The sequence below is a fragment of the Lagopus muta genome, chromosome 1, assembly GCF_023343835.1.
Source record: "Lagopus muta isolate bLagMut1 chromosome 1, bLagMut1 primary, whole genome shotgun sequence".
Lineage (NCBI taxonomy): Eukaryota > Metazoa > Chordata > Aves > Galliformes > Phasianidae > Lagopus > Lagopus muta.
Genome location: NC_064433.1, coordinates 173,877,044 through 173,899,084, shown reverse-complemented (window position 1 = coordinate 173,899,084; position 22,041 = coordinate 173,877,044). Strand labels below are relative to the sequence as shown.

Here is a 22,041-nt window from a genome sequence, read left to right as displayed (position 1 = left end):
TTTTTCCCAATCACAGAATATTCTGAGTTAAAAGGGACCCACAAGCGTCACTAAGTCCAACCCCTGGATCCACACAGGGCCGCCCCAAATCCAATCTGTATGTTGGGGAGCGCCATCCAAACACTCCCTGAGCTCCAGCACCTCAAGGCCATGCCCACAGCCCTGGGCAGCTGTTCCATGCCCACCGCCCTCTGGCGCAGACCCTTTCCCTCACCCCCAGCCGCCCTCCCCTGACGCAGCTCCATGCCGTTCCCTGTCGCTGTCACACAGAGCAGAGCTCAGCGCTGCCCTCTGCTCCCTGTGAGGAGCTGCAGCCACCATCAGGCCTCCCCTCAGCCTGCCCTGCTCTGGGCTGAGCACAAGAGGGGCCTCAGCTGCTCCTCACACACCTTGCCCTTCTGACCCTTTTGCATCTTTGCAGCCCGTCTTTGGATGCGTTCTAATAGTTTGTCCTTCTGCCACTGTGACCCCGAGCCTTGTTCAAGGTGTGCATGTGCTGGCTTCTCCTTGGGAGAGCTGTGTTCTGACAGTGCTGACTGCCTCTGCTGTAATTAGGAGCATGTTAAGAATGATAGAACATAGAAAAATGTTGTGGGATTGTTTAGGGGAAGAATCAAGGTAACTGTGCACAAAGAGACCTATCTAATTAAAACTGCAGGGAGATGGGGATGGCAGCTAATGAGGCTGAATGTGCAACTTAGCTGAGTTATTTGAAGAGAAGCAAAGCTGTCTTGCTGGGGTAAGGAGGGTGGGAGGGAAATAGAACATACTTAGAATTCATCCCTGAAGTATAAATTCCACTGTAACTAGTGCAAGTTTTGCTTTGGGTTCCTTTGGATCAGGGATTTTACCACACTGAAGTGAAATGAATCAAGAATGGTAACTAGGAATTGCATGTGAATCAAATATTTAAAGACTACTATTTTATTAAACCTTTCTTAACATCCCATCTTCATCTTCTAGTATCTCCTAGGTTTTCATTCAATTTTTTTTTTCACTTAATCTTCACCTCAAGGGAAACAGCTGCCAAGTGACTTCCCTTTTTTTCCTACATTCTCCTTCCTCTTTCCTTGTTTTCCAGTCATATTGATCTTTTCTTCAGTTACTCTGCTTGTTTGGTGGAGTTCACATCCCTCTTTTTGTGTTTGTCTTCACTCTATAATCTCTCCTGCCTTTTTTCTCTCATAACACAAATACATGTCACTTTTTTATTAAAAGAAAAAAAAAAAGCATTTCCAGCTGTTCTGTCTTGTGGTCTCATCTGTGGGCTTGGAAGTTCCTCTCCTAGTTTCATCTTTGATTCTTTTAGCTTGACTTGGGCACCTTTTACCCCTTGTGAAAGTGGGTATCCTGGGCTAAGGACTGTTTCCTTCTCAGGCTTAGCCTGTGGTCTTTGATAGCATAATTACCACTCTGGCTATTTTCTCTTGACTTCTGAGAGCAGCTCCCTTCTGTGTAGCTTCTGGATCTTCCTCACCTTTGTTTCCCCTCTTTCCCTTTCTACTCTTTCTGGGTGATATAATGGGAAACAAACTCAGCTTAATTTCCATGGACAGCAAAGCATCACCCTTATTTCGTCATGTGCCAAATAGTGCAGAACCCCTTAAAAGCAACGATCTCTGTGAATACATCAAAACCTGACTAGGCTAAATCTGTATTTCCCCCTTTAGCTTGAGTACCTAAATTTGATGTAAGAGCACTGATTTTCTGTAAAGCTCTTTCAGAGGAAGAAGAACAGAAAATGCAGAGTTTGTTTCAAAGTTCTGTATTCTCTTCCCCATTTTTTGAAGTAGGTGTGTTGCTTGGTTGCTTGATTTCAGTCACTTTTAACATGGACCAACCTATCTGGGAGTTAATGGCAGGAAGTTGAGGCAGGAGCACAGTCAAAAGTGCAGGATGTTTAATCTTTAGCAGTGTTTACAAAAGATTTGGTGTTTGCCTTTGCTATCTACACTAATTCTGATGAGCCTTTTGTTCTTTTTTTTAAAGGTTTCCACCCTGGGACTGTCTTCTAAGGCAAACTATCACCAATGGAAGTGAAATTTGTTTTTCCAGCATTCTGGGTAAGATTATCTTCTGTGCTGGTTTTATTTGTCTGATGTGTTCGTAAATGTTTGCCACCAAAGAACTCTTTGCAAGTTTTCTTTGATTTTATTACATTAGTGCTATTCTGTCCAACAAAAAGAAAATAGCCTCCAACAATTTTATAAACAGTGCAGATAAAGGTGACTTGAAAGCAAAACACGAGGCTTTTGCAGTGGGGGAATTATAAAACATAAACAGACCTTTGGTTTACTAATATTTTGAATTGTTTCATAGGTAAAGTCAGTATTGAAAACTACATGGTGTGTTATTTTAGTTTCATATCTAAACTAAACGTGGTTACTTTCTTTGTGTGTTTTTCGGACTATCAAATCTTTTAAAGATACAACAATATTTGAAGTTGGACGCATGTTTGGAACAGTTGGGAAGGTGTAGTTCTTCTGTAGACTGGGAGATGGATCCTGTAAAGCATGTTGTAATTGCATGAAGTTGTGCTCGGACATTGTGAGCAATAATGTTGCTTGCTGAGGTTTCTGGAAGGTCAACAATGATGATATACCTAGGAAGAAAAAATGGATAGCTTTGCTGGCAAATTGTAGGGCAGTGTTTGCCGTGAGGCTGGGGGCATTGGCTCCATAATTCATAGTACCCCCCAGTAACATGCTGGAAATGACCCTGAAGCCTTGTGACTCCCTTCCAGCTGACCCTCAGTCAGGCAAGGTGCAGCACTGGCTTTGGCCAAGACAGAGGTAGCTTCACTGTGACCAAATAAAAGCTGAGCTCTGAGGTCACTTTGGTGCTTGGATGGCAGTTACAAAAAAGCTACATCAAATTCAAAGAAAGAGCAAAGCAAGTTATTAGTGGTTGTCTCCAATATGCCTCATTAAAGTGTTCCTTTTCATTAAGTATGTGTCATTATTATCAGGTGTGGAGTACTTGTTACCAGTCAGCTCAAAGAGGAAAAGGACATGTCTCTAATATTCGGAGTAAGGCATTTAAGAAGTAGTTGGACATTTTGATTCTTTATGGCTAGGCAATTGGAAATTAAAGACCATTGGATGGGCACAAAAAAAAACACAAACATTAGGAGTCTTGAAATGAGTTTGCTTCATGTAATGATTGTTGGAAATGCTGTTGGTGACAAACCCTGTAGCTAAAGCAGTTGGCTGCTGAAGAAGAAAATGCTGCCAGAAGTAGAAATCAAATAGAGCCAGAAATGTAGGGGACTATGTATAATTTGAGTGCTTCCTGCAAACCTGGAAGGATAGTTTGCTGGTCCATTTCTACCTCCTGTGCTCCTCTCTTTTGAAGAGGCTGGACCAAATAATGTGTATTTGTAGGATGCAGTGTGCTTTTCACTTTCCTCATGTGGATCTCTGAGCTCTGAGTGGGAAGATGCAGTTTACACAAAAGCATAACCTTGCTCAAGTGATCTTTGTATGAACTTGCAGTGCATTGCCCTCATAGCTGTGTCTGATGGGAGGTATTCTGACACACCATTAAAATGCTGTTCTGATGGCATTATTAAAAAAAGATTTTTAAGGAGTAGGTTGAAGTGTTCTGCTTGGGAAGTTGTGGATCAAATGGTTGATAATATACATCTGCTTCAAAGAAGAATAGATTTTTGCTGCTTTCAGCAATAACTAAAAATGCAGTGAAGCAATTTGACAATATTTGATGTCATCCAGTAATTTAACACTGGATTACCATTGAAATCTCATAAAAATACTGAAGCCATCTTACACTGTATCAGATGGATTAAACATGATTCACTTATTGCATTAAATTCCAGAGAGATTAATAATGTCTGGGTCATTGTTCCCTAGACTTAGAAATTGTAAGGCCAGAGGGACCCACATGAATATCTGTTCTTTCTACCCATTCTGTGTGGGTTGAAGGAGTGCCAGATATACCAGGAATCATCCTTCAATTTTTTTTTTTCCTTTGTTCAGCAAATCATCTGGGAAGAGATCAAGTTCTTGATGTTGTGGGTGTCAGTAGTAACAAATCTGCCATGTCACAGGTAAATTGTTGCAGTGAATAATGAGCCTTGCTCTTGGAAGCAGTCTGCAGCTCTCTTCAGCTTTCAAATGTTGTACCTTGTTTGTCCTGCTGGACTGGTAAGACATCTGTTTTCTCAGAAGCTGATTCTCCATTCCATGAGCCACTTAAAACTCATTTACTATGAGATGTGTTGAAGGATGGTAAATCTTTGAATTCAGGTTTTCGTGTAATATGAGTTTAAATTAATGCACAGTGTGAAATCAGGAACAATAACATTAGCACACTACACTGCCCTTATAAATGATGATGTAACTGTGTAGAAAGATGGGATTTACATGCCCAAGCCTATTTTCCATACAGCTGTGTTGATTGGTGTTGATTGTGCTACTGTCTTTCAATGCCTTATTGATTGTGTCCTGTGATAACCTTTCCCTGATGCTGCTAACTACTGTTGTCAGTCTGATGTTTTGATCATAACTTCAGTTATCTCTCAACCTTTTTAAATATTTCCATTTTTAACCCTTTCCAATGGTTAACAGCAATCATTGCATCAAGGAAGTTATTGGTGCATCTGCCCTCTGCTGCTCTGTACAGGTTCTTAATTGTGTGGCTGTTTACATCTCTCAATTACTGATAGCATGGAGGGTATGTCATTGTCACTGAGATGTGAATATAGCATCCTGCATCTTTCTGAACATGAAGCAGAAGTAGTTGAATACATTTGCTGTTCCTGAATTGTTGGATAGGTTTTTATGTGAACTATTCTTCCCTTGGCATGCACTTAAATTCTTGTTATATTTAGGGTGGTGCTTCTACAAACATTACCTGAGCTCTATTTTTTTTTTTTTTGCTTTTCTTCCATCACTTGCATTTATGCAATGGCAATTTGTATTTGTTGTTATCAGTGTCCCTTTTTCCCATCTGTTATGCACTGTGGGTTTGTTTTAAAGGCTTCTTTGCTGCTGGTGTTACACTGATTAGCCCAGATTCTTTAACCAAGAAAGCTTGCTTTCGTGACTGTGGCACAATTATTTTTCTTCTCATTTTTGGTGTGTTATCAAGTATCTCTAGCTGAATGGTTCACCTGTATGCAGCAGAAGTTCAGTATAGCATTATCTGGAGATACTTCTACCTCTTGAGTTAATATGTGCACGAGTACTTGTGGACTTTCCAGTAGCATTCAAGTAAACTGCTTTTTCCCAACAGATTTCCTGCTGGAATAAAATTGTGTGGCAGTACTTTTTCCAAACTTTGAGGATATATGCCTGAGGAATGCCTCTTGCTGTTCTCTTACCTTACTTTGGATTTCTAGCAGACCTTGTCCTCATTTCACCTGATGGTTTGCCAGCAGTCTGGATTCCTCTTTTCCTGTACATGTGATGTTCATGGCTTTATCTTACGTACACTTACTCCTAAATAACTATGGTGTTTTTTAAGCATTGGTTCTTACCATAATTTACTATTACTATTTTAACCTTTAATAGAAATAAGCTTCACTTTAAGAAGGGAATTCTGTTGAAATTACAAGCCCAGCCATTGCAGTTCTAAGCAAGTATTGTTTGCCCTTTAAAAAGATGAAAAGCTATTCAAATACCAACAATACTGGCAAAGCACTGCCTTCTGTTGTCATTGCTGTGATGTACAAGTCACAAATTCTTCGACAATTCATAATGACATGGGAAGGCCCTTGTTTGTCTGACATGTGCACTGTGCAGCTCCTCGTCCATGTGACCTTTGCAGGCTGTGGTTGCTGCAGTGCCATGGTGGGAGAAAGCAGACCTGAATTTCATGAGATGGAGTTAGAGTGCTGTTAGAGTGCTGGTTGGCTTTGGGGTTGATTCCATATGGCAGTGGAGGGAAAGGGCAGCAGCTGAGGTCAAAAGTTTATACATGTTTTCTCTTATTTGTGAAACACTAGTATAATCTTAGTGGCTGATTCTCAGAACTTTATTAATTTACCAGGTTAAAGCAATGTGCTTATAGAAATTGGCTTTTCACTATTTGAAATAAGTGACGTGTCAGCATGAGCTGTTGCTATCTGAGCTGTCGCGTACCTTGCCTGGTGAGGATCTGCAAGGAGATGAATGGGACCATCTCATGTGAACCAATTGCACAAGAAAGATTTGCGTCTCTGTTTAAACTGTGCTTAGCATGAAGGTGCTTGGGCAGCTGAGTGTCGACAGCAGAGAATTTGTAGAATAGCTTAGTGAATGTGTTCAAATGAATTAGGGAAGTTACCGGATTCCCAAGGGTAACAACCCTGTTCATGTATTGTGTAAGTGCGACATCCCAAATGGGATCCAGTCCACAGAAGAGGAACCTGCTTGTAAATGCTTTGGGGCAAGAACAGTTCTTCTATTTGGTGTCTTGTGGCTTAGTTATGAGTGATCCTACTTCACAGCATACTTCCAGCATAACGGATAAGACAAACGAAATAAAAGATACTGAGAAGGACTAAGGAATCGTCCATCTGCAGTGACAACAGAAACAACTTCATAAGTCCCTGGTTTAAATATAAAGTTACTTGCAAAGAATCTTCTGATATGATAATTACATTATTCATACTGTTTTTCTGAATTTCAAAACAAAGTGTGACCTTGATTTCAAAGTGAAGTGCATAAAAGCATGCTGTGCTTATTTTTCATAATTAATCATGTATAAGCCAATTTTATGGCAAAACAGATAAATGAAATGTCAGCATACTAGTTTGTAAATACTTCACGATGTTAGTATGGTTTGTATCTTAGCTTTAAGAAAATCCAGTGTTTTTCAGTTTCATTGCAGGGTAAGAGCACAGCATGCAATGTACTCTGCAGTTAAGCTCTAAATAGATACACTGTCTCAGATATATATTTTGTTCAGTACATAGAGTGACCAAGGTTGGAAAAGACCTTGGAGATCATCCAGTCCAACTGTTTACATACTATCACTATTTCTTCACTAAATCATATCCCACAGTACAATGTCTAAATGTTTCTTGACCGCCCTCAGGGACAGCGACTCGAGCACCTGTTCCAGTGCCTGACTGCTCTTCTGGGGAATAAGCTTTCCTAATATCCAACTTGAAACTCTTCTGGTGCAACTTGAGGCTTTTCCCTCTCATTCTATTGTTAGTTATGCAGAAGAGGCTGACCTCACCTTGCCACAACCTCCTTTCAGGCTGTTGTAGACCACAGTACAGGTGCCAGAACAGGGTAGGTTTGCACATGGAAAAGGGGCTTGGGCTACCACCTAGCCAGGCTTCTGTTACATGCATCTCCATCAGGAGAACCAGAAGTCACTGTGATACTATATAGGTAAAGCCATTTAATAGCAAATACATCTGAATGTTGTGTATGGGTAACTTTACATAAGAGTTAACACTGGCAGTTGATAAAGTGTGTATTGTAAGTGCCTCTTTTAATAGGATTTACTGAATTCTACTGAGAAGTGTCACAGGACAACATTGTTATTTTTTAGTTCAATTGCCTCTACTTTGAACAAATTCTGGTGTTTAGTGTCTGTTAGATAGGCAGTATAATAGGTGTCAGCATTAGGCTGCATTGGGTGTGTAAGCTAATATTTGAGTCTTTCAGCTCTTCCTCCTAAGCTGCCAATTGGTGAAGATACAGCTCAGATGATATAAAACAATTTAAACTTTCTCAGTGAACCAGTTTTGAGAAAGTTTTTTTTTTTTTTTTTTTTTTTTTCTTAAAATGCAGAGCTTCATGCTGGAGCAGTGTGATTAAAAGCCTATGGGGATTCAAGCATTGGGATGGTTTTAAGAAGATCAAGGGACTGAATGCAATTTTCCTGCAAATGATAATTAAAGAAACAGCATCCTCATTAGCATAATACAGTAAATGATAAAAAGAATTGGACAGATGCCTAATCTTGCAATGCTTCTTAATTTACAAGTGCATGTTTTAAAAAGAAAGCAGTTGAGGTCTGTTCTTCCTGGCAGCCCCTCTGAGTCACCAAAACTACTTCTTGCATAACTACATTTTTCAGTATTTTTCTTCTTTAGGACAACAAGTTATGTGTTCCAGAACTCCAAACAAAGTTTGTTATACTTCTGTATGTAATAGAAACAGATAGGAGAGAGATCTGTGGTACTTCAGGATTTCTATGATTGGATGCCTACCAGATAAAATTACACATCTGAGGAGAGTTTCTCAACTGGGGTCATACGCAGCTCTAAAGAAGTCCAGAGGCAGCTGTCATAATATGACAGCAAGTAGTAATAGGTGTTGAGTTGATGCTGTCATTTGTTACCTATATTCTGTTCTTGTCCAACATAAGCCGCAGTGGTGTGCGATGGGGTGATGTGTCTGCACTGCTCAGTGCACCGCAGTGTGCTCTGCTCAGGATCTCTTCTGAGACTCATACAGTGCCCTCTAAAACATAGATATTACACTATGTGCATTTTTCTCTTTTGAAACTTGTGAAATATGCTGAGCATGTGAAGCAGAAGAGTCTGTGTTGTGAGCACGTGGGGTCAGCAAGAAGTCATGTTGAGAGTGCTAAAACTTGCTGGGGTGGTGATGGATATCAATGTTGGAGTGTGCGTGTGCGAGCCGAACATGGTTTGGCCCTGTCCATGGTGCTGCTGAGAGCGATCCCTGGTGCAAGTGGTCCCCTGGGGCGTTGCCAGACTACTTAAAGGAGTTGTATCTTAATGGGCAGTCCTCTTTGTCTTGTAATGCTAGATTGTGCCTCTGAAAGACTGTAGGGGGAATAGTGCATTTAATAAGGTTAAGTATATAGAGGAGAAAATGCTTTTTTAGGAATGAAAATGATTTCTCAGTGGGAGCTGGCTTCTGAATTATTCCACATAAGACCCAGTGCAAAGTAGGAGCTGACTCCAAGTGGACGCTGGATTTTTCCAGCTGGAAGTAACCTTAAATCCTAGGGCTTCTGTCCAAATGAGAGCTAGCAAGCATTCTGGTGAAGGGTGAAGGGCTTGTTCCTGCCAGAGCCAAGAGATCAGCTGGTACACACACCTCCTACCAAAACAGTATTCTGCCCATTTTAAAGCTAATACAATATGATAGGTGCAAATCCTTAATGTTAGGTAATATAAAATCATCAGCAGATGAATACACTGAGAACCACACTCCAGAAAACCAAGAGATCTTTCAACCCTCTGTTAGATGGTCACTATAGGTGATAATGTCTATTCTGTTGCAGACTGGGTTTCTGTTTGATGTCAAGAACTAAGGAACAAGGTGAATGATGTAATGCTGTGTAATGCTTTAGAGTAAATATTGATATGTTTAGCAGATGTTATGGTGAGAAACTTGCTCTCTTTAAATCTCCAACTCTAAAGTCATTTGGAGTCAGTGGTCCTCCTGTTTGATTTTTCCGGTGTCTTAACACATCAAGCTGGAGCTGATCCTTTTATATCCTGCTAATCTCCTATATATGCTGAAGTAGTAACTGTAGAACTGGAGCTTTCTGATAGATTAAAAAAGAGCACTATTGATCTTGCTTATACAGACACTTCCACACAGGGCTTTGAACTTGTGATTGTTCTGGAGAAGAATTACAGTGAGTGATGTATGGTGGTCCCCAGCGAGGGTAGGTATTTCTGAAGAAATGTTGCAACTCATGCAGCTTTACAGTAGTCGCACGTTACTGACACTGAAACACAAGAATCTCTCACTGTTAGCTGGTCCAAATACTACTGGCACATCAGCTGTGCCAAATCCAACACATTCTTGGTGTCTCTGCAGACATTCTTGGTGTTTTCTTTGTCTACATCCTTGTTCTCTGTGTACTGTGCCTGCATGGTGCAGGATAGCACGTGACCCTTTCTCATCCAATTCAAGGATTTGGGGGTACGTTGGGACCCTGAGCTGGCATTACATCTCATTTTCTTTCAGGGCTGGGAACAATGCAGTCAGTGCAGCAAGGAGGTGTGTTGCCCCTCCAATTAGGATGTGGTGGCAGTGTGCTCACAGATCTGGATGCTTGGTTTTCTCATTTTTGTCTAGTCCATGTTCCTGCAGAGCTTGCTATTGCTTTTGCATGCTGTTTTCCCCATGTTCAGGTTTTCTGGTAGTTTATTTCATGGCAGTTTTACTTTATTTCTCTTGCAGATATTCAGCTACCCAATGATTTTCTTTACTGTCTGATTTACATATATGCTATTTAGATATAACTATTCACAGAATCACCAAGGTTGGAAAAGACCTTCAGGATCACCCAGTCCAACCATCCACCTATCACCAATACTACTCACTAAATCGTGTCCCTCCACACAAAATCCAACTGTTCCTTGAACATCTCCTCCAGCATGGGTGACTCAGGGTGGAGTCACCTCCTTGGCAGCCTGTTCCAACACCGGACCACTCTTTCAGAGAAGTAGTATTTCCTAACATCCAGCCTGAATCTCCCCTGGTGCAGCTTGAAGCCATTCTGTCTAGTTCTATCAGTAGTTAAATGAGAGAAGAGGCCGATCCCCAGCTCACTACAACCTCCCTTCACGTAGTTATAGAGAGCAATAAGGTCTCCCCGAGCCTCCTCATCTCCAGATTGGACAATCTCAGCTCCTTCAGCCGCTCCTCATATGCCCTGTGCTCCAGACCCCTCACCAGCTTTGTTGCCCTCCTTTGAACCCGCTTCAGGGCCTCAATGTCTTTCTTGCAGTGAGGGGCCCAAAGCTGGACACAGTACTGGAGATGCAGCCTCACCAGAGCTGAGTACAGGGGGACAATCACTGCCCTGTTCCTGCTGGCAGCACCGTTCCTGATGCAAGCTAGGATGCCATTGGCCTTCTTGGCCACCCAGGCACACTGCTAGCTCATGTTCAGCCGAGCATCAATCAATACCCCCAGGTCCATTTCCTCTACACAGTCTTCTAGCCACTCTGCCCCAAGCCTGTAGCGTTGCCTGAGGTTGTTGCAGCCAAATTGCAGGACCCAGCATTTGGCCTTGTTGGAACTCATCCCATTGGCTTCAGCCCAGCCATCCAGCCTGTCCAGATCCCTCTGCAGGGCCTCGCTACCCCCAGCTGACTCGGTGTCATCCACAAACTTACTGAGGGTGCACTCAATGTCCTCATCCAGGTCATCAGTAAAGATACTGAAGAGAACAGGCCCCAGCACTGACCCCTGAGGAGCACCGTTCGTGACCAGTCACCAGCTGATTTTAGCTCCATTCACCACCACTCTCTGGGCCCGGCCTTCCAGCCAGTTCCTTATCTGGCTAAGAGCCTACCTGTCCAAGCCACGGGCTGCCAGCTTCTGCAGGAGAACGCCGTGGGAGACAGTGTCAAAGGCTTTGCTGAAGTCTAGGTAGACTACATCAACAGCCTTTCCCTTGTCTACCAGGCGGGTCACTAGATCATAGAAGAAATCAGGTTGGTCAAGCAGGACCTGCCCTTTGAGAACCCATGCTGGCCAGGCCTAATCCCCTGCTTGTCCCGCACATGCTGCATGATCTCCCTCAAGACAGTCCGCTCCATAGCCTTCCCTGGCACTGAGATCAGGCTAACAGGCCTTTGGCTCCCTGGATCCTCCTTACAACCCTTCTTGTAGATGGGAGTCATGGTGGCAAGCCTCCAGTTTTCTGTCTTCAGTCTTCACCAGTCAACCAAGGGCGCTGATAGATAATGGCGAGCGGTTTGGCTATCACTTCTGCCAGTTCCCTCAGCACTCTCTGGTGAATCCCATCCGGTCTCATGGGCTTGTGACAGTCCAGCTGGGTTAGTAGGTCTCTGACTGCATCCTCCTGAATCATGGGGGGTTCTGTCTGCACTCTGGTTGAGGCTACCAGGTCAGAGAGCAGAGCACCCTGAGGATAGTTGGTCTGACCTTTGAAGGCAGATGTAAAGAAGGCATTCAGAACCTCTGTCTTTTCCTTATTCTCAGTGGTCAGTCACATTCCCAGCCTCATTCAGTAAAGAATGAAGATTCTCCTGAGTCCTCCTCTTACCACTGATGTATTTGTAAAAGGGTTGTTCCTTTGAACCCCAGCGGCCAGGTTGAGTTCAAGCTGGGCTTTTGCCTTTGTGATTTTCTCTCTACACATCTTAACAACTTCTCTGTACACTTTCTGAGTTGCCCATCCATTCTTCCACAGGAGGTAGATTCTCTTTTTCTCCCAGAGTATCAAGAATAGCTCCTTTTTTATCCACGCCGGCTCATTTTGCGGCTCAGGGGGACAGCGAGCTCCTGCACTTTAAGGCTTCCTTCTTGAAGGGTGACCAGCCATCGTGGACCCCTTTACTCTCTAAGAGCGAAACCCAGGGGATTCCCTCTACTAGCCTTCTGAATAATTCAAAGTCCCCTCTCTGGAAGCCCAAGGTAGCAGTTTTGCTGTTCCCCCTCCTGGCTCCACCAAGAATTGAGAATTCTACCATTTCATGGTCACTCTGTCCAAGACAGCCCCCAACCACCACATCTCCCACCAGACCTTCAGACTTTCTCTGTTTGCGAACAGCAGGTCAAAGCAGGGCAGCTCCTCTCGTCGGCTCTCTCACCAGCTGTATCAGAAAGTTATCCTCCATCCACTCCAGAAACCTCCTAGACTGTTTCTTCTGCACTGAAATCTGTTCTCTATGGTCTGAAGTCACTTAGTGTTGGGGGAAGGAAGCTAAAAAGGCTAATGCAGCTGCTCTCAGAAGCTAAAATAACACTTGACAAATGCATTTGATTTGTTTTAATTGAGGTTTGGAGGAGGGACAGTGACTTGTAATTCTTGAATTTCTTCTAGTTGTAAAAAATCATTAAAGCAAATGCAAGTAAATAAATTTGGGCTAGGTTATTTTTCCTGCTGATAATAAATAGGATCTTGATCTGGCATTTGTTTCTCCTAGAGGCATTATTTCTCCTAGAGTTCAAATAATTCCTGTCAGATTTCATCTACTGGTGCTGTGTTGCAGTTACTGTCAGTGTTTCTCTCCTGGTATCCATCACTACAGTAGCTGAGAACCACTGAGTTTTTTTTCTGGGAAACTTTTCTTCCCATAAAGGGGCTTTAATTTTTTTCTGTAGTGTCTTCATATTATATCATCAAGAACTGAGATACTGTCCTTCAAAATGATTTTCTCTTTCAGAAGAGGACAAAAACACATGCGCACACAAAACCCCCCACAAGCTTACCAGACTTAGCTTCATTGCATGCCTTTTTCTGCACCCAAATAGTATTCCCAGTAGGTGTAGTTATGTATAAAGATCTTTCTGAAGGAGAGACTCAGGCTGCTTCATATATGAACTTTTTTATTTTAAATAAAATCTCTGAAATATTCTTGAAGAACATATTTCGATGTTAATGTATGTTATACTTACGTTGAGAACTTTATGAACAGAGAACCTGTGTTTCCCTAAGTGTACATCTTGTTTTAGAATGTGTATTTCTCAATTTCTACTAATAAGGGCAATATAAATATTTGATGTATTTAGAATCCTGTGCCACTATAAATTAGAATAGAACACAGTGAACTGTGAACATCTCATGCTTCAAAAAGAAACCTGCGTTATTCTATTTTTGCTGTGAATCCATGTTCTACTCATACTGAATTTCAAAGACTACTCTGCTAAACTTTCCTGGGCAATTGGCTTGGCATCTGTTAATTTAATTCCCATGTAATGCTAACAGGGTATAAATTAGTGCTCTGGGGACTGCTGATAATGTTCAGTGAAACTTTGAAGGATATGAAAGGGATGGTGTTCCTAATATCGCAAACAGTGGAGGAGGTAGGTAAAGTTTTATGGGGAGGAGGGAGCAGGTGAAGGAGCTCAAGCTCTCTTCTTGTACCAGACTCTACCCAAAGGATGATGAATTTCTTTGCACTAAACTTACTAAAAATAAGTTTATTTAGTTGGTAGAGAATAAACTTGCTGTGATGACTGGAGAAAAAACAAGTGCTGATCGTCACTGTGGCTGCGAATGTCCCAGCAGTTCCTCCCTGTCTCTTCTGATCTGGTTGTGTCCTATCCCCTGGGAGCTTTTTCAGCCCAAGTTTCCAGCAGCCTCTCAACTTTCCAGACAATTTTCTTTTTCTGTTTTCTTTTTATCTTTCAGGCTAAGAATTGTGGAAATACATAATTTTTTGTGTGTCCTTTGCAAGAATGACTGGGTTGCTTTTGACAACTATTGAGTCTTTTCAAACCCTGCCCTTCTTGACACACTTCCTCTTTTTTATTTTTTTTTTATTATTATTATTTTTTTCTCTAGCTTTTTTGCTTGGAAAAATGAATGTTTCCAATTCTGCATTCCTTGCTGTTGATCTATACCAATATCTTTCCCTGCCTCCCCTCTCTGGTCAGGAGAGTAGAAAGTGCTCATCTTCACATCTTTACTAAATGTTGTGTATTTGTTACAGAATCATTCTTGGCTGGTTTGCTTCTCATCAACCCCCTCTTTGCCTCTTGAAGCATTTTTGTTGTTGTTGTTACACTTCATTGTTTGAATCTCCAGGGACTGCCAACTGTTAGAGTGAGGTGTCAGTGATTATTGTGGATAATGGTCTAAAAGAAAAACAAGCAACAAAGTTCTTGTTGTGTAATATTAGTGCTTCTTCAGTAATAATGGTTCAGATTTAAGTTTTTCTAATTTTGCAGAAAATTAGTAGGAAAATTTTTTGAAGAAATTCAGTTTTTCTACTCTTGATAGAAGCCTTTCCTGGGAATGCCTATTCTCTTTTCAAAGATGAACAGTTTAAGTGAACTTTATCAATTGTTGCTTTTTTTTTTTTTTTTTTTTTTTTTGCATTTTAGACTTCAGTGACTAAGCATTCCAACAGAATACTGGGCATTAGCACAAAGAGAACTACTTGCTGCTTCAATATCTTCTCACGCTTTCCATTGAGGCAGCACCAGCAATTTACCGTGATGTTATACCTGACTTGTATGGTGTTCAGCTGTGGATACCTGCCTTCGTTGCTTTGGAATGACATGCTTTCATGTGTAGTGCCTAAAGTGGGCTTTTAAGTAATGATGCAAAATGTGGCCTTCCACTCTGAGATGTAGGCCTTGTGAAGAGATTTACTGGCTTTTCCTATCCTGCATGTTGCAGGATTGATCATGGGATATCTTGCCAGAATTAGTCCTTTCCTTTAAGTCCTCTGAAAGTTTTATGTGGATGCCATTTCTCCTCACCATCATCTTGTATTCATCAGTGAAAATGAGTGTTCTTCACATCTCGCAGTTGCAGTTTCAGAGACTTTTTTTCTCTAAATATATGAATTTGCCAGAGGCTTCAAAGGCGTCTTGAATTGATTGGGAACACAGTCTTCAAATATGTACAAGTTGCATAATGATGTGGTTTGAGTGGATTGAGGCTACTGGATCTTTATTGTTTTATCGTATTAGGAATACGGTCTGTTCCCTGAGGACTATAAAATCCTGAAGGAATTTTATTTCCTTCTTGTAAATGTTTCTAAAGGAATTTGGATTTTGTCCTGGCTTGCTGGTTTCTAGCAAAGCAAATGGCATTTGAAGTAATTATTACTGTTGCAATATCCTTTAAACTGGACTAAACTGTGTTCTTGGCATACAGATTTCCTTAGCTACTGGAGATGTGAAAACTGCTGTGGCCTTTGGATCAGCCAAGGGAGTTGCATTAATTCTAGGGAATAAATGCACCTGTAGATCTTTGAAAGGACCGTGTCCTGAAGGAAATGCAGGACATATGAATTTGATGGTCTTTGAATCTTTTCTATTAGGTGTAAAATTTCCTCTGAGCTGAAGCTGCCTGTTGCAGGACTTGGGGTTACTTGCACGTGATTTGAGGGCACTGTAAAAAGGATCCATTTCCTGAGCATCTCTAAATGCATTGGGCATCCAGCTGAGCTGAGAGTGGTTCTGGCCCACATGATGTCGTATGCCTTTATGGCAAAATAGGACAGAGCAAGTCAGAAGTTTCTCTTTGCCTTTGCGAAATGAGCTTAAAGTTGTAAACAGTTTTTCTTCACTGGAGAAGGTGGTTGGTTTCTATTGCCAGTGGTTTCCATTCTCTGCTCCATGCTGCTTAGTGTGCAAGCCCTGTTCTATACACCACTCCTTCATCCATAGTCACTAATGGAGGAGATTATTTCTATTCTGTGAGCACTATTAAATGTGTGGATATTGTCATCAGAATAAGGTGGAAGGTTTTTGCAGCCTTGTGTTGTTGCAGTGATAGAATAGCTACTCAGTGAAACAGATACAGATTGTAAGAGGAGACTGTTGAGCAGTCGTCTTCCCACATATTTGGCAGAACTCAGCCCTCTGCTTCATGCTAACTTTTATATTCTTAGAGCTCCTCTGGAGTGTTGCTCTGCTGAGTGGCCGGAGAGAACTGTCTGGGGTATGTGGAAGAGTGAATATGAAAACATCTCTGATTATGCACTGTATGTAATCCTCTTATTAAACTATCAGCAGTAAGTGGAGCATTGATTTGTGTAAACTGTGGTCCTTTTAATATTTAGGAGATGCTGTTAGCGTGATGACTAATGCCTCCTTTCCCAGCTACATGAAGACATTGAATGTGCACAGCTTTAGTTCTTTATTCTTGCTTCCATCTGATCATTTAGTAGGCTGCTGCTGGCATGGCTGGGCCCTGCAAATTGCAGGAGGGTGCCCAGAATGATACACACCATTACACAGAAGTGCTGGCCCTGCCTGTAGGGAATTGTGATGAAATGAATTAAAAATATCTGACTCACTAAGGCTGATAAAACTGAACTGCTCTCACTGGTGAGCTGTTAGAGTCAGTGTCTTTGGGCATGATGATACGCCACAGCAGGTGTAATGAGTAAAATAAAATCTATTACCAGTGTTACAGGTCTTTCTTAGCTAATTGAACCTAATTATGTAAGAATCCTTGGCAGAATCAACTGTGTCTTAAAATGGCACTTATCACTTTATTTTGTTAAATTATGTAAGAAAACATTAGTACAGTATGACTGCAAGCATAACTTAAAGCTAAGTAGAAATATAGAAGGAAAAGCATGAAACTAAGGCTGGAGAAAACAGACTAAGGAGAACAACTAAGAGAGAAAACTGGAAGGAAACAAAGGGATGGGTAGATAGAGTTTGGAGGGCTGAAGAGGAAGTAAAATTCAGGAATCCAAGAGAAGCTTTCAAAGAAGTAGGGGAAGTGGTCCATGGTATGTTAGAAACAGGTACTGTTCTGCACAGGCTTTACCTCACTGGTGTGTGCTGTAGACTCAGAAGAGAGCTGGAAGATATTTCAAGACATCTTTTATACTTCTCTTCCCCAGGGCAGGATCATGTGCACGCTTTAAGATGTTGCTGACCCATTTTCATGTGCACTGAAGGGAATGCTTGGCACTCATTAATTGCAGGGGTACTCTTTTGGACTGGCCCTGCTCAGGCATCTGGAAATATTTAATTGATGCTAAGCATGGCTGGAGGCTGAATCTAGTTACTAGAACAGTCCCTTCAAGTACTTTAACTGTGTAAGTAGCCACGTGTGTGCATTAGATACCAGTAATAGGAACAGGAAACCAGTCCTTCAGGAGAGTATCTGCATTGCTACATATAAATGAACTGTAATTGTTGTTTTTTTTTTTTTTTAAGGATGGCTTAGTTTTGGCATCCACAGAAATGGCAATGGATACCTCTTCTTGTTTGGCATTTCTTGTTCTCACCAGAGATCTGTTACTGGTGATTCATGACCTTTTTGCCAGGACAGCACCCATCTTTGCTTCTGTTTCACTACTTGTGTTTCAGTCATTGGCCCTTAAAGCTGGAAATAGAGCAAAAAGTCCCATGCTTGTAAATGAGAGTTCTTATGCAAAGTTACCAGTATTTATAAAGCTTTTCCTAAATACAGCATGTGCATCATGTCCAAATAAGAATGCCAGCAAAAATAAGGGAAGAAGGAATAAGCTTCTTAAGTGACTGGAGTCAGACAACTGTGAGGAACTTATTTGAGTATTAGGACTTCTAGTTTTCTTTCCTTTCCAATACAAACAATGTATAACTCACTCTATAACTCACAATTGGAAATGCAAAGCAATTCTGAAAAAATGAATCCCTGTCACCTACTGCTACAACTGTACATGAAGTGACATCTACCAAAAATCAGAGCAATTAAAAAAAAATACCAGTGCTAATTCTGAAGTTTTGAAGCCTATATAATTATGCTAATGGTCACAAAATCATCAGTAGAAATAATGAAGCTTGGTTTCCATTGGGTTTTCTTCACGATTAAACTGGGTTTTAGTAAACCTTCCTTTATCAGAAGCCTCATGCAGGAGGGCTGTAATAGCTGGAGAAACATCAGTCACAGCTGCACCCTGTTAGACAACAGGCTGTCACTGTGAGAGAAAAACGCTGATGAAGAGATGAATTCCTTGGTGCCTCATGACATCTTATTTCAGTTGTAGCTTCCCCATCATTAAAGAAGACCTCTTTCTTATGGAGGCTTTTTATTGTCATGTGAAATTAAAGCTTACTTTACAGCCTTCTTTCAGTCTTCTTTATAGAGCTCTCTTCTCCCTGCTCATTGACTTTCACAGAACTTGTGAGAAATCATTTCTTTTTCCTTCAAAGTTTCTTGAAATTGGCCAAGAAGTTACAAAGGGAGGCATGGCACATATCCATGCTCTAGTTGCTTAGGATATGCTCGTGTGCTGTTACTTTACATACTTCTAAGAGCACATTCCATTTCTAATGGCTAGATCTGCGGTGGGTGAGTGTTTAATCCTTGTGTATCTTATGCATCATTTTTGGATTGCTCTCTGAGGTTTTGTGTTCATATTGTGATCAGAGTTGGAGTTGAGATGGGGCCTTGCCTGATCTGATGGCAACTGCTATGAAAAATATTTTCAATGTTCTTTGTAGGAAGATGATCCTATACTATAAAATACCAGCAGTGACATCTGAGTGTGGTAAATGGCAAGCAGAAAGTTAGTCCTTGTTGGCAGCATCCTCTGAAAAGCTAGAGATGAATGTGTGTGGAGAAACAGGAATGTTGTCTGAAACCATCTTTTGTGACAGGTTTTCAACTCTAGCAGGATTTTCATCTCTAAGGCCTCAATCTAGGAGACCCTACAAACAGCCAATTAGTTTACATTTAAAAAATCCTGGTTTACTATTTGATGAAGAAAAAAAAAAAAAAAACCACAAAAAAACCAAAACATTGGACAGCTGGGCTTCTTCTGCATGACAGTTGTTATTCTCTGTTGGGAATTATATGTAATGATAGTGAAGGAAAACTGGTTCTGATGGTGGTCTTAGCTTGTTGCTTTGTAATAGACACTCACTTGGATGCCATCACATTAGATAAGTGATGAGTAAGCATGCTTCAGAAAGTCATTTTAGCTTGAAGTCAGTGCTGATGTTTTTCCAGGTGCTGTGATTAGAAAAAACCTTTGAACTGTGAAACGTGACATAGGTGAGACACAAGTTCTTACCAGGTGAATAAAGCCTTTTAGTTTTTACTTCTAGTGCTGTTGCTGCTTCTTGTGTATTTCTTGGGTCAGTATGGTTTTGTCTGATTTCATACTTACATGATTCTTTGGGGTACATTCCTTTTTTGTTTTTGCAGGGTTTTTCTGTGTTATTGCTGTCTGAACTTATGAGGATTGTTGGTATTTATCACCAGCTTTCCTCTAGGAAATCCTAGAGGTAAAATGGGCATCCTCTCCTTTAGCAACTCATTGATCTTTGTACAAGACAGGAGCTCAGGGTAAGTCAGCAGGTGTAAGAGCACTGTTTGCTTCAAAACTGTACTGGAAAATAAGTGGTATGTTTATCCATGCTTACAAGGAGATTCTTAGCTACAGCTATCAAGTGTTTATTCTGAGTAAAATAAGGTGCCCAAGACAGCTCTTTTCCTTGTTAGGAGGAGAAATCACAAATGCCTAACACAGGCTTTCAGCTGTTAGAATAATCAGCAACCAAACCCTATCAAAAGAGTATAGCAAATCCTATTTGCGAGTAGCCCTCAAATAATTCATAAAACAATTCTGCAAAGTAAAAGCACAACAATAAATTGTATTAGCGTAACTTAGAATCCGGACTCCAGTTCACCTTTATTTCAGCAAGTTTAGGTGTTGAATCTCTGATGAAGTATTATGTATCAGGGGAGGCATACTGTTTGCTTTTTGTTGTTCTGTAGCCATAAGTAGCTCATAATAACTTGGGTTCCGTTAAAAGAAGCCCATCTGTTACAGTTCTTGTTTTCTTATCCATCATTTAAGTGGTAAACGTTAAGCCATAAATTCTTCAGTGTTCTTCCCTTCAACAAAGAAAATGTGATTAACTGTTTACATTGTAGTGAAAGCAGTGCAAAGCACACACGTGCAGGAGTGAAATCATGAGCAGCTGCTTTATGCAGAACAATTTTCAATAAAACAATTTTCAATACAAAACAATTTTCAATACAAAAATTTCTCATTGCACATTTACCTGCTTTTCAAGCTTACCTTCTTTCAGATCAGCGTAAAAGCAGCCAATTACACCCTGTGAATTTTTCAGACAAATCTTTGACTTCACTTGTCCCTGTGCCCCTTATGTGTTTAGTGGATATGAAATCTATAATTTAAGCTACAGTGAGTTGCTGTAGCACTGCCACCCAAGCAATGTCAGGAGACATTGTTTCTTGTCTACCAAGACTTATAATCAGAACAATGAGTAATACTTTTTAAAAAGCTTTTACCTGGAAAACAGCAGGAGATGTGCCTAGAAAGTGTTTCTAAGCACAAATTGCTGATAGGCAGTCATTGTTGCAGTTGTTTGCATCAAATTTAAGTTCCCCTTTGTTTCTGCTGTCACGCTGTTCTTTTATAAATCTTTCTGAACTTCAGGTTTTCCTTCTTCAGTGGCATCTCAACAGCCATTTATTTTAGGGTTTTAAGTATTGCTGCCATGACAAACATACCACTTCTTGCAGATTTTTCTGGTGTAACAGAGTTGAATAGAGAAAGAAACAGTAGGATTTCTGCAAACAACCACAGTACTATGATGAACTGTGGGTTTGTCTGTGTTAAGAGACGAAAAGCAGTGCCAGGCCCCTGGGAGCTGGTCGAAGATAAATGTGCCAGCTACCTTTATCCAGTGACTTCTCAAGTTTGTTTTGGGAGTTCAGGGCATATTTAGGTGGTTTGCTTGCAGCCATGTCTTTCAGTTGCACCTTGGAAGGTGGTCTCATCCTTGGGAAGCTCTCTGGTCATGTCTCTTTTTATAAGGATGAGAGTTCCTCGAGCAGCCTGAGCTAGTAGTGCTGACAGCTGCTGGAGAAGACAGCAGCTCTCCTGCAAGGGATCAGAACTGTGTAGGTGCTCTCCCACAAGCTGAAGTAGTTGTGATGTTGGTGGAGACGGGCAACAATGTGGTGGCATGGCTTCTCTGCTCCACTGCCTAATGTGTGTCCTTAAGGAAGCTGTAGGCTGTGATGAGGCTTCCCCTCAGCCTACCTTCCTCCAGGCCGAACGAACCAAGGGACCTCAGCCACCCTCCGTGCACCTTGTGCACTCTAAAGCCTTCCCCATCGTCATAACCCTCCTTTGGATGCTCTTTAATAGCTTTATGTCCTTCTCATTTTGTGGCACCCAAACTTGCACGCAGTGCTTGAGATAAGGCTGCACAACACACAGTAGAGCAGTCACTCCCCTCAGCTGGCTAACAGTGCTTCCACAGCATCACAGAGTGGCCTGGGTTGAAAGGGGCCTCAAGGATCACGAAGCTCCAACCCCCCACCACATGCAGGGCCACCAACCTCCCCATTTAATACCAGTCCAGGCTGCCCAGGGCCCCATCCAACCTGGCCTTGAACACCTCCAGGCTCAGGGCATCCACAACCTCTCTGGGCAGCCTGTTCCAGCCCCTCACCACTCTCATAGTGAAGAATTCCCCCTGACATCCAACCTAAATCTTCCCGCCTTCAACTTAAACCTGTTTCTTGTCCTGCTGTTATCTACCCTTTCAAAGAGTTGAAAGAGTTTTATTTCCCTCAATCTCTTTTTTTTCATCTCCACCTTTTTTTTCCCTCTCAGATTTTCTTATGGTTGCCCCCATTCCCAGTCTGGACTCTAATTGAGCTCAGAGGGTCCCTGCC

General features: G+C 41.5%; 1 protein-coding gene across 1 annotated transcript in view; it reads left to right on the top strand.

The window, feature by feature from the left end:
- Positions 1-22,041, top strand: part of MTUS2 (microtubule associated scaffold protein 2) — a 267,070-nt gene that overhangs the window by 5,373 nt on the left and 239,656 nt on the right. Inside the window, exon 2 of the mRNA XM_048933633.1 lies at positions 1,990-2,063. The gene's annotated coding sequence lies outside the window, so the exon portion shown is untranslated. The remainder of the gene's footprint in view (positions 1-1,989; positions 2,064-22,041) is intronic.